The sequence below is a fragment of the Euprymna scolopes genome, unplaced genomic scaffold, assembly GCF_053919585.1.
Source record: "Euprymna scolopes isolate OS-2025 unplaced genomic scaffold, ASM5391958v1 sca1, whole genome shotgun sequence".
Taxonomy (NCBI): domain Eukaryota; kingdom Metazoa; phylum Mollusca; class Cephalopoda; order Sepiida; family Sepiolidae; genus Euprymna; species Euprymna scolopes.
Genome location: NW_027633102.1, coordinates 2135054 through 2145053, shown reverse-complemented (window position 1 = coordinate 2145053; position 10000 = coordinate 2135054). Strand labels below are relative to the sequence as shown.

The 10000-nt window shown below is 59.2% G+C and overlaps 2 non-coding genes and 1 pseudogene across 2 annotated transcripts in view; all 3 read left to right on the top strand.

Moving 5' to 3' along the window:
* Positions 1-3780: 3780 nt before the first annotated feature.
* On the top strand, positions 3781-6151 carry LOC145273474 (small subunit ribosomal RNA; annotated as a pseudogene).
* A 398-nt stretch (positions 6152-6549) lies between these two features.
* Positions 6550-6707, top strand: LOC145273177 (5.8S ribosomal RNA). The gene has a single exon (XR_013866207.1). It is a non-coding gene; the product is annotated as a 5.8S ribosomal RNA (ribosomal RNA).
* Positions 6708-7305: 598 nt separating this feature from the next.
* LOC145273187 (large subunit ribosomal RNA) overlaps positions 7306-10000 on the top strand; it is a 5726-nt gene continuing 3031 nt past the window's right edge. Inside the window, exon 1 of the ribosomal RNA XR_013866217.1 lies at positions 7306-10000. This exon is cut by the window's right edge and continues 3031 nt beyond it. This is a non-coding gene — a ribosomal RNA (large subunit ribosomal RNA).

The following is a 10000-nucleotide window of genomic DNA, read 5'->3' as shown; positions in this document are numbered from 1 at the left end:
ACAATGGAATTTAAAAAAAAAAACAAACAAAAAACCCCAACTCTATTAAGATTTTCGATAGTTGGAAAATAATAATAAATTAAGATTTTCGATAGATTGAAAATAATGATAAATTGATTTTAGCAGGGCTGCTGAGTTAGCTTATAGGAGCGAGCTAAAGTAAGAAAGAAACACGCCGAAACACACCGACCGGCACCCCCGACGACGACCACGGGTAAACGGCGGGACTAACTGTGACTCTCTTAAGGTGTGAGGAGGCTTTGCCTCTTAAGCAAGTTTGACTGACGCCTACCGACACCGGTCAGGTCGGCGAGGCTCCCGGCGGCCCCGAGCGGGACCACAGGTTGCGGAAGGCGTCCAAGTGAGCGGCGGCGACGCCAGGAGGCCCCCGGGGTCGACTCCGCGGCCCCCGGGTCGGTGTGCGGGCCTCCAGAGCTCGATAAAGTAGTGGTGTCGCTAGCGGTCGAGAAGGCACTTTTCGACGCCTACTGCCACCCCCACATGGCGGTAGGCGCAAAACTGGAAAATCGCCGACCAGAAATGTCGCTTCGTATAATCGACGTTTTTTTTGACCACCATTTTCAGGTGTCGGAGGTGGGTCTGGACGAATACCAACACCATTTCTGGGGTTTCACAACCGCCCGGCTTCTCCGACATATGTTGGAAAGGAGTAGCGATCGAGCGAAGGGGGCTGTCGGTAGGCGGCCGCGGGTTGCATGTGTGCCCGGGACAGCACCCCCATCCAACTAAGGGGTGTCCCCCGGGGGCCAGGGGGACCTCGTCCAGGTCGGCCGGGCGCTTCCAGACGCCTACCGACACCGGTCAGGTCGGCGAGGCTCCCGGCGGCCCCGAGCGGGACCACAGGTTGCGGAAGGCGTCCAAGTGAGCGGCGGCGACGCCAGGAGGCCCCCGGGGTCGACTCCGCGGCCCCCGGGTCGGTGTGCGGGCCTCCAGAGCTCGATAAAGTAGTGGTGTCGCTAGCGGTCGAGAAGGCACTTTTCGACGCCTACTGCCACCCCCACATGGCGGTAGGTGTAAAATCGGAATAGACCGGACCAGGAATGTCGAGGGGGAAAAAAATGACAAAGTCCTGGTGTGCCTAGGCGTCGAGAAGGCACTTTGCGACGCCTACCGACATCCCCATGTGGCAGTAGGCGTAAAACTGGAAAATCGCCGACCAGAAATGTCGCTTCGTATAATCGACGTTTTTTTTGACCACCATTTTCAGGTGTCGGAGGTGGGTCTGGACGAATACCAACACCATTTCTGGGGTTTTCCAGTTTGAAAGTTTTATAAAACATGTTCGGTAGGAAGCACACTTTGGTGTGTCGGTTCGTCGGAGCAGCGACTCTTTGCCTCGTGGTGGTCCGGAACGTCTCTACGGGCTTGTCGCAAAGGCGTCAGAAAGTGGCATCTCCGCCGCCTAGGGCTGTCACCGTTATCGCTGTCGCCGCGCTCCAACTTGTTTTGATCCGCCGCCTTCGTTCCTGCCAACCGTGCGCCCGCTCATCGTCGTTAGGTTATAATACGTGGTACGTGTGTGTGCTTCTCCGTGGACCTAGGGCTGCTCGACGTGTCGAACGATATGTTGGAACAACTAACGGCTCCTTTTCCTGGTTCCATAGTCGTCGTGGTACCCGCGTCGTCAGCCATATCTATGTCCACCATGTTTAGCCGATACGTTTGCTGCAGCTTCTGCTTCCGCCTCAGCGTTCGCCGCTCTCAGCCGCCGCTGTTGTTGCTGCCGTTCTGCCATTCAACCACTACCTGCGAATCTTTCGATGATCGGCCGAACGACCCATCGCTGTGCGACCGATAAATCCTCCGGATTAGGGAGAAACGCCGCCGCTCTCTGCCGCCGTCGAACGGAAAAACGTACATTGTAACGAACGAACGAACGAACGAACGAATTAACGAACGAGCGAACAAACAAACAAAAATAGCCGCGGGGGATGCACTATGTAGATCCTGATCCCCTTGTAACCATACGTACGTTGTTCGATGCTCTCCCGTCCTGGAAGTCGCCGCAGCAAACAGGAGGATGAGCAGCAGCAGGCGCCGCCGCCGTAACCGCCGCCTGCCTGCCGCCTCCTACTCCTGTCAGCGTCCGATCTCACAGCCGTGTGAACGTTCGCTGACACCCGATTTCTTTCCGTCTGGCAAAACCTTGGACGTCCCGCTCGCGGTACACGTGCTGCAGCGACTTCTCGTCCGACAACGCATAAGCGTCGACGTCTGCCGCCGCATCTTCTGATACGTGGACGGTGATAGCGCTAGTCCCTTCTTGCGCCACCTCCACCTTTGTTAGCGCCAAAGAAGATCGATCGAGCAGTCGTGGTCGCAGTCGATTAACCCGTTTTCACCGTCCGCAGTTCCCAAGCCGCCGATCAAGTCGTTGCTCTTCTTGTTCGTTCTTCCCATACCGTCGATTTGCACGGCTGCCGGATGAGCCATCCTCTGTCCGGCGAAGCGCTCACGTCAGTGATCGATACTTGCACCGACAGTCCTCCCGCTCGCGACTCGGTGCTCGAATCGGACTCGTTCGTTTTTATCTCGATGCGATTGTGAAAAGGGGGACCGGTCGTCAATGTCGTGTGTGTCGACGATGTTGTTCGCCCGGTCCGCCGCGTTGTTGTCGTTTTTTTTTTTTTTTTTTTTTTCCCCTAACGTTCGCCGTCGCACGGACGAAAGGGTGAGAAAAAAAAAAAAAAGCTCGAAAAAGCCGCCCAAAAAAATCGGACCGAGGAGCCGCTTGCGAGAACGCGCCATGTGCACGTTGTCTCTCCTCGGTTTTCCGAGCACGAACACGACGCCGGTCGGTCGGTCGGTCGACGAAGGCGACGACGAAGGTGACGGGAAAATTTACGCCGCCGCTGCCCTGGTCCAGCTCCTCCCCGATGACGGCTGTGATGTTGACGTTGACGTTGGCGACGACGACGACGACGACGGAGACGACGACGACGACGAGACGGCATCGATGGCGACCACGATGACGACGACCTCGACGAGTTCAGTCTGCACCTTGACCTCCGATGTCCGTGTGCACTGCCGTCGTGCTGTTTGTCGTTTGTCGTATGTATCGCTGTCAAGGGTGCCGTTGTCGTTGTTGTTGTCGACGTTGTTGCTTGCTCTCTCGTCTCGGTCGGTTGGTACGTTGATGACGACGACGACGACGAAGACGACGACGACGACGACGAGACGGCATCGATGGCGACCACGATGACGACGACCTCGACGATTCCAGTCTGCACCTTGACCTCCGATGTCCGTGTGCACTGCCGTCGTGCTGTTTGTCGTTTGTCGTATGTATCGCTGTCAAGGGTGCCGTTGTCGATGTTGTTGTTGTCGACGCTGTCGTCTGTTCTCTCTTCTCGGCCGGCTGTGACGTGGACGTTGACGACGACGACGACGAGACGGAATCGATGGCGACCACGATGACGACGACCTCGGCGAGTTCAGTCTGCACCTTGACCCTCGATGTCCGTGTGCACTGCCGTCGTGCTGCTTGTCGTTTGTCGTATGTATCGCTGTCAAGGGTGCCGTTGTCGTTGTTGTTGTCGACGTTGGTCGCTTTCGTTCTTTGAGTCTCGGTCTCGGTCCAAGTCAGGGGAGAAACAAAAAAGAGGCCATCAGCGCGGGCAGCGCGCTTCTTCTGACGGCGAACCCCCTCGAAAAATAAATAAACACGTGCCCGTCGTTGTAGTTGTCTGTCTTATGTCGGTCGGTCGGTCGGTCGGTCGGTCTGTCGTTCTGTCGAAACAAAGTCCCAAATTCCAACGATACCTGGTTGATCCTGCCAGTAGTCATATGCTTGTCTCAAAGCTTAAGCCATGCAAGTGTAAGTTCACGCCACGCATTAGAACGGGCGAAACCGCGAATGGCTCAGGAACCGGACCTAATCCTCGGGACCGTATTCCTCCTCGGAGGCGATGGATAACTGTGGCAATTCTAGAGCTAATACATGTGACACAGGCCGCGATCGGTCGGCGCGCCGTCGTCGCCACGCCTCGCGCGCTGGCACCCGCGTCGGCCGTTCCGGGTCGCGGCGCTACATATTAGACTGAGACCGATGCGCGTCATTCCGTCCTCCCGTCGTCGGCGTTCCCGCTCGCGGGTCCGTTCGGTGGCGGGGCTCATAGGGCGGCGCGCTCCGCTTTGGTGACTCTGGATAACTCACTGGTCGATCGCACGAGCTTTCACGCCCGGCGACGGGTCTCTCGAGGGTCCGCCCTATCAACTGTCGACGGTCGGTTAAGTGCCTACCGTGGTTACTACGGGTAACGGGGAATCGGGGTTCGATTCCGGAGAGGGAGCATGCGAAACGGCTACCACATCCAAGGAAGGCAGCAGGCGCGCAAATTACCCACTCCCGGCACGGGGAGGTAGTGACGAAAAATAACGACGCGGGACTCTGTCGAGGCCCCGCGATCGGAATGAGTACACTTCAAATCCGTTAACGAGGACCAACCGGAGGGCAAGTCTGGTGCCAGCAGCCGCGGTAATTCCAGCTCCGGTAGCGTATATTAAAGTTGTTGCGGTTAAAAAGCTCGTAGTCCGAACTCGGGTTCGTGGTCGCGCAAGCGGCCCCGGGGCGGCGGCGCCATCGTCCGTCGTTGACTTTGGTCGTCCGTTCGCATTCCCGGCCCTTTCCGCCGGTGTCAACCGCTAGCATACCCGCCACGCGGTCCTGCCGGCGAGGTGGACGAGGAGGTCGTGATCGGGATCCGGGAAAAAAAAAACAAGTGGTCGTCGGTTCGGTTCCGGGAGTAGTCTAACGGGGGGGTGCTACGTGTGTGTGTTTGGGTGCGTTCATTCGCATCCCCGCACTCTGACCCCCGCGCTTCTCTCCCTCTCCCTTTCCGCGCGTTCCTCTTTTTTTTTGAACCCCCCGGTCCGCTCCGAGTCCCTGCTTCGTGTCTTGTCTGCGCGCGTGTTGCGGTCGGCGGTTTCTCCTCCAAGGGTGCTCTTAACCGAGTGTCCGCGGCGGCCGGTACGTTCACTTTGAAAAAATTAGAGTGCTCAGAGCGGGCTGTTCAAGCTTGCATACGATAAGCATGGAATGATGGAAGAGGGCCTCGTCTACGTCTGTCGGTCTCCGTCTACGGCGAGGCAATGATCGAAGGGAGCGGTCGGGGCCACTCGTATTGCGACGTTAGAGGTGAAATTCTTGGATCGTCGCAAGACGAACTGCAGCGATGGCGTGTGGCAAGCACGTTTTCCTCGATCAAGAGCGAAAGTCGGAGGTTCGAAGACGATCAGATACCGTCGTAGTTCCGACCGTAAACGATGCCGACCGGCGATCCGCCGGCGTTCGCTTCCATGACCCGGCGGGTAGCCTGCGGGAAACCAGAGTTCGGTTCCGGGGGGAGTATGGTTGCAAAGCTGAAACTTAAAGGAATTGACGGAAGGGCACCACCAGGAGTGGAGCCTGCGGCTTAATTTGACTCAACACGGGAAAACTCACCCGGTCCGGACACCGGTAGGATTGACAGATCGATAGCTCTTTCTCGATTCGGTGGGTGGTGGTGCATGGCCGTTCTTAGTTGGTGGAGCGATCCGTCTGGTTGATTCCGATAACGAACGAGACTCCGGCCTGCTAACTAGTGCGCCGATGTCAGTGATTTTTACGGCGGGCTCGGCGTCCTCCGTGGCGCTCGGGTCCGGGTCGGTTTTCTCACGCACTTCTTAGAGGGACGGGTGGCAGAAAGCCACACGAGGCGGAGCGATAACAGGTCTGTGATGCCCTTAGATGTCCGGGGCCGCACGCGCGCTACACTGGAGGTATCAGCGGGGACTTCGCCCCGGCCCGAGAGGGTTGGGAAACCTCTGAACCACCTCCCGTGATAGGGATCGGGGCCTGTAACCAACCCCGTGAACGAGGAATTCCCGGTAGGCGCGGGTCAACAGCCCGCGTCGATCACGTCCCTGCCCTTTGTACACACCGCCCGTCGCTACTACCGATCGAACGGTCCGGTGAGGTCCTCGGATCTGGCCGACGACGCCGCCGGGCAGTGCGCGACGTGTCCGTCACGACACTCGTGCATCTACGCCTCGGCGTTCGATGCCTGGAGAAGACGACCGAACCCGATCGTTTAGAGGAAGTAAAAGTCGTAACAAGGTTTCCGTAGGTGAACCTGCGGAAGGATCATTACCGTTTTCCCGTTCGAGACTGGTTTGTTGTTTTCCGGCCTACCTCCTCTGTCTGTCGGCGTCAACGCCTCGAATGCGCGCAAACAAACCTATAAAAGGCGGAGCGAGAGATAGATTTGTGGTGACGCGGAGGTTTTTAAAGCCCCAGCTCTTCTTGCTTGCTTCCGCGTCTTACCACCTGTTTGTTTTTTCGCCCACCGCAAGTGATGGCCGCTTCTTCTTTGCCTTGTCGCCGCTTTATCGTTTTTTTTGTTTTTTTGCAGCCGCTGTGCCACCGCCGCTAGCTAAAAAAACAAACTACTCGCGACATTGCAATGCCGTCACGCCTCCTCGCACAGACCTCCTCGCACACTACTAAATCTATATAAACAAAAACTAATATAAAAAAACCAAGTGCTGAACCCTGGACGGGGGATCACTCGGCTCGTCCGTCGATGAAGAGCGCGGCCAGCCGCGATAACTGATGCGAATTGCAGGACTCAGTGAACATCGACACCTCGAACGCACATTGCGGCCCCGAGATCCCTTGTCTCGGGGCCACGTCCGGTCGAGAGGCGGAACGTTACATGTCTTTCTCCGTTAACGAAACGACATCTTGCCGTCCCCGTGCCCGCCCGGTCCTCGGCACGGTGGTAACCGGGACGTCGCAGGAGCGAGTGACGAGGGGGAAGAAAAATAAAAAAAGAATTGACTCCTTTCAATGTCTTTTTTTTTTTTAAAACCCAACCCTCTCCGGCCTCCTCCTTCGTCTCCCGCTGGCAGACCGCGGAGTCTTTTCCCTTTTCGACCGCGTGAAGAAACACTGTGGAGGAGGAGCAGGAGGAGTCTGTCCGAAAGCAGCCGAAGGGAGACCAAAAAAAAAGTACCGACCTAACCGACTGCCGACGTAAGCGCCGCCTGCTCGTCTCGCTCTCTGCCTCATGAAGGTGTCTCTCAGCGACGCCTCGAGCAGCGCGACGAGCACGGCCGTCGCACCGTAAAAAGGTGGCCGCGTCGTAGGCAACGCAACGTCGGATGGGGAGGACCCACGCTTTTTTTTAATTGTTGGCTTCTTCATTTTCGGTCGGACGGGCGCTATATCGGCCAGCCGTCGTCACACGGAGGGTACCGATCGAGATTCCTCTCCTCCAAACACCACACTCTACTAAAAACCGCCGCCCTCGGCTCGGACGAGACGACCCGCTGAACTTAAGCATATCGCTAAGCGGAGGAAAAGAAACCAACCGGGATTCCCTTAGTAACGGCGAGTGAACCGGGAGAAGCCCAACGCCGAATCCCGTCGCAAGTTAAAGGCTTCGGGACGTGTGGCGCATGGGTCGAAGGCAGCCGTTCGTTTTCGTCTCGCATAGTTCGGAGTTCCCTCGATCGGGGCCGCCCGCGGCGGGTGCCAGGCCCATTCGGTGCGGACGGCGAGCGACGGCCTTCGATCCGAGAGTCGGGTTGCTTGGGAACGCAGCCCAAATCGGGTGGTAAGCTCCATCCAAGGCTAAATACCGGGACGAGTCCGATAGTCGACAAGTACCGTGAGGGAAAGTTGAAAAGAACTTTGGAGAGAGAGTTCAAGAGAACGTGAAACCGCCCAGGGGTAAACGGGTGGGACCGCTCACCGCGATCGCGGGGGGACTCAGTCCGGTGCTGCCTAGGCTCGAGCCCAAACTCGATGTGTGTTCTTGAAAGAGAGGCCGTCGCGGCACAGGTCGTCGTTCGTCGTGTCCGCGGGGGACTCGTTCCCCGCGGTTCCAGCTTTTGTGCCCGCGTCGCCGACGAAGGAGACGGGCCGCGTGGATAGCGGGAAGGGAAACGTGGTGACGACCGCGGCGTCGGTAGGTGGCTGCGTCGGTTGGCTGCGACGGAGGGGACTCGTCCTCTCGATCGCTGCTGCCGCCGGGCCCTAACCCGCCGCATCCGTCGCCGCCGCTTCTTCTTTCCTCCTGCTCCCTCCGCGCGCGACTCCGCTGCACCCGTCCCCTTCATCATCGCTCGGCGTAATCATGGCGCGGGCGCTTCGGCGCGACCTCCGCGCGGCCGGCACCGGACGCACTTCCCCTCCGGTCCGTCGTCGCGACCCGTTCCCGGCGTGCAGGTCGAACACGCGGGTTTTTTTCCGTAGGCGGCAGGCGTTTCATCACCCTGAAAACCCCCGTCTTCCCACCTTGTGAAGTCGGGGGCCACCGGCCGTCGGGCCCGCGAACGTAACTGCCCCTTTCTGCCGGGAACGGAGGAAATCTGACACGATCCGTTACACGTGGCGAGCCGGTCCGTTTTGATCCCGCCGGAAGTCGCGTGCGGGCGACGCACTCTGTGTGTCGCTCCTTAGGCGCCCCACCGTCTCGGGCGCGTGCGCGATGAGAGGCGGGATAGGACTGGCGCGGCCTCGCCGTCACGCACCTCGCCGACGTTTCGGGTTCTTGTCGGGGGCAACCCCCGCCCGCGCCCGTTTCCGTTTCCGGAGAGGTCGCTCGGCGACGCTTTTTTACTCGAGCCGCCCGCCACCCCGGGTCAGCGACGTGCATCGGCAACCCACCCGACCCGTCTTGAAACACGGACCGAGGAGTCCTGGCCGTTCGCGAGTCGTAGGGGCCACCTCTGACTAACCCCGAAGGCGAAGCGAAAGCGAGAGAGCGTGTAGGAGGGCGTCGATCGGGAGAGGTGTCGTGGCAAAGTCGTCCGGGGGTCGTCGGGGGGTGTCGTCGGTCTCGTGCCGTCGTCTTCTCCTCGCCTCACCCGCCTCCGAGCCGTGCCCGATCCCGCCGGCGCGGCGTTTTCGGCCTTCCGCCGTCGCTGCTGCGGTGCCCGCAACTTTTCCTTTTTTCTCTCTTCCCGAGAGAGATAGGAGAGGGAAGGCTCGTGGCTGACGTGCGGTTGTTTTTCCCTCCTCCCCGAGAGGGGACCGGCGCATCATCCAAAAAGGGGAATTGCCGGGCGCCAGCTTCCATATCCTCCTTCCGCCCATCGGTGAGATCCCGCGGCTTGAACTAGTCCTATTTTGTCGTCGAGTTTAGGCGCTGCGCGCGGGCGCATCACCCCCGGGTCGGTTTCCCCTTTTTCCGAGTACGACTCGGCCGACTCTGGCGTAGCGAGCGACCAGGGACCCGAAAGATGGCGATCCACGCCCGGTCGGGATGAAGCCAGAGGAAACTCTGGTGGAAGTCCGAAGCGCCTCTGACGTGCAAATCGATCGTCGGAACCGGGTGTAGGGGCGAAAGACCAATCGAGCCGTCTAGTAGCTGGTTCCCTCCGAAGTTTCCCTCAGGATAGCTGGCGCTCGATCGTCGCAATTCCATCCGGTAAAGCGAACGATTGGAGGCCCCGGGGCCGTTCACGGCCTCGACCTACTCTCGAACTCGGAACGGGTGGAACGGGCCGACTCTCCCGAACGACGGAGCCGACCCATCCGGCCGCCGCCGCCAGCACGCTTCGCTGGGCGGTTGGTCACCTCGAATGCGAGTGCCAAGTGGGCCACTTTTGGTAAGCAGAACTGGCGCTGTGGGATGAACCAAACGTCCGGCTAAGGTGCCTAACGCGACGCCCATGAGATCCCCGAAAGGGTGTCGGTCGATATAGACAGCAGGACGGTGGCCACGGAAGTCGGAATCCGCTAAGGAGTGTGTAACAACTCACCTGCCGAATCGACCGGCCCCGAAAATGGATGGCGCTGGAGCGACGGACCGATGCCGGACCGTCGCGGCGAGGAGCGATGAACTTTCGCGCCGAAACGATGCCGCGACGAGTAGGAGGGCGCCGCGGCGAGCACGGAAGCCTAGGGCGCGAGCCCGGGTGGAGCCGACCGCGGGTGCAGATCTCGGTGGTAGTAGCAAATATTCGAACGAGACCTTCGAAGACCGAAGTG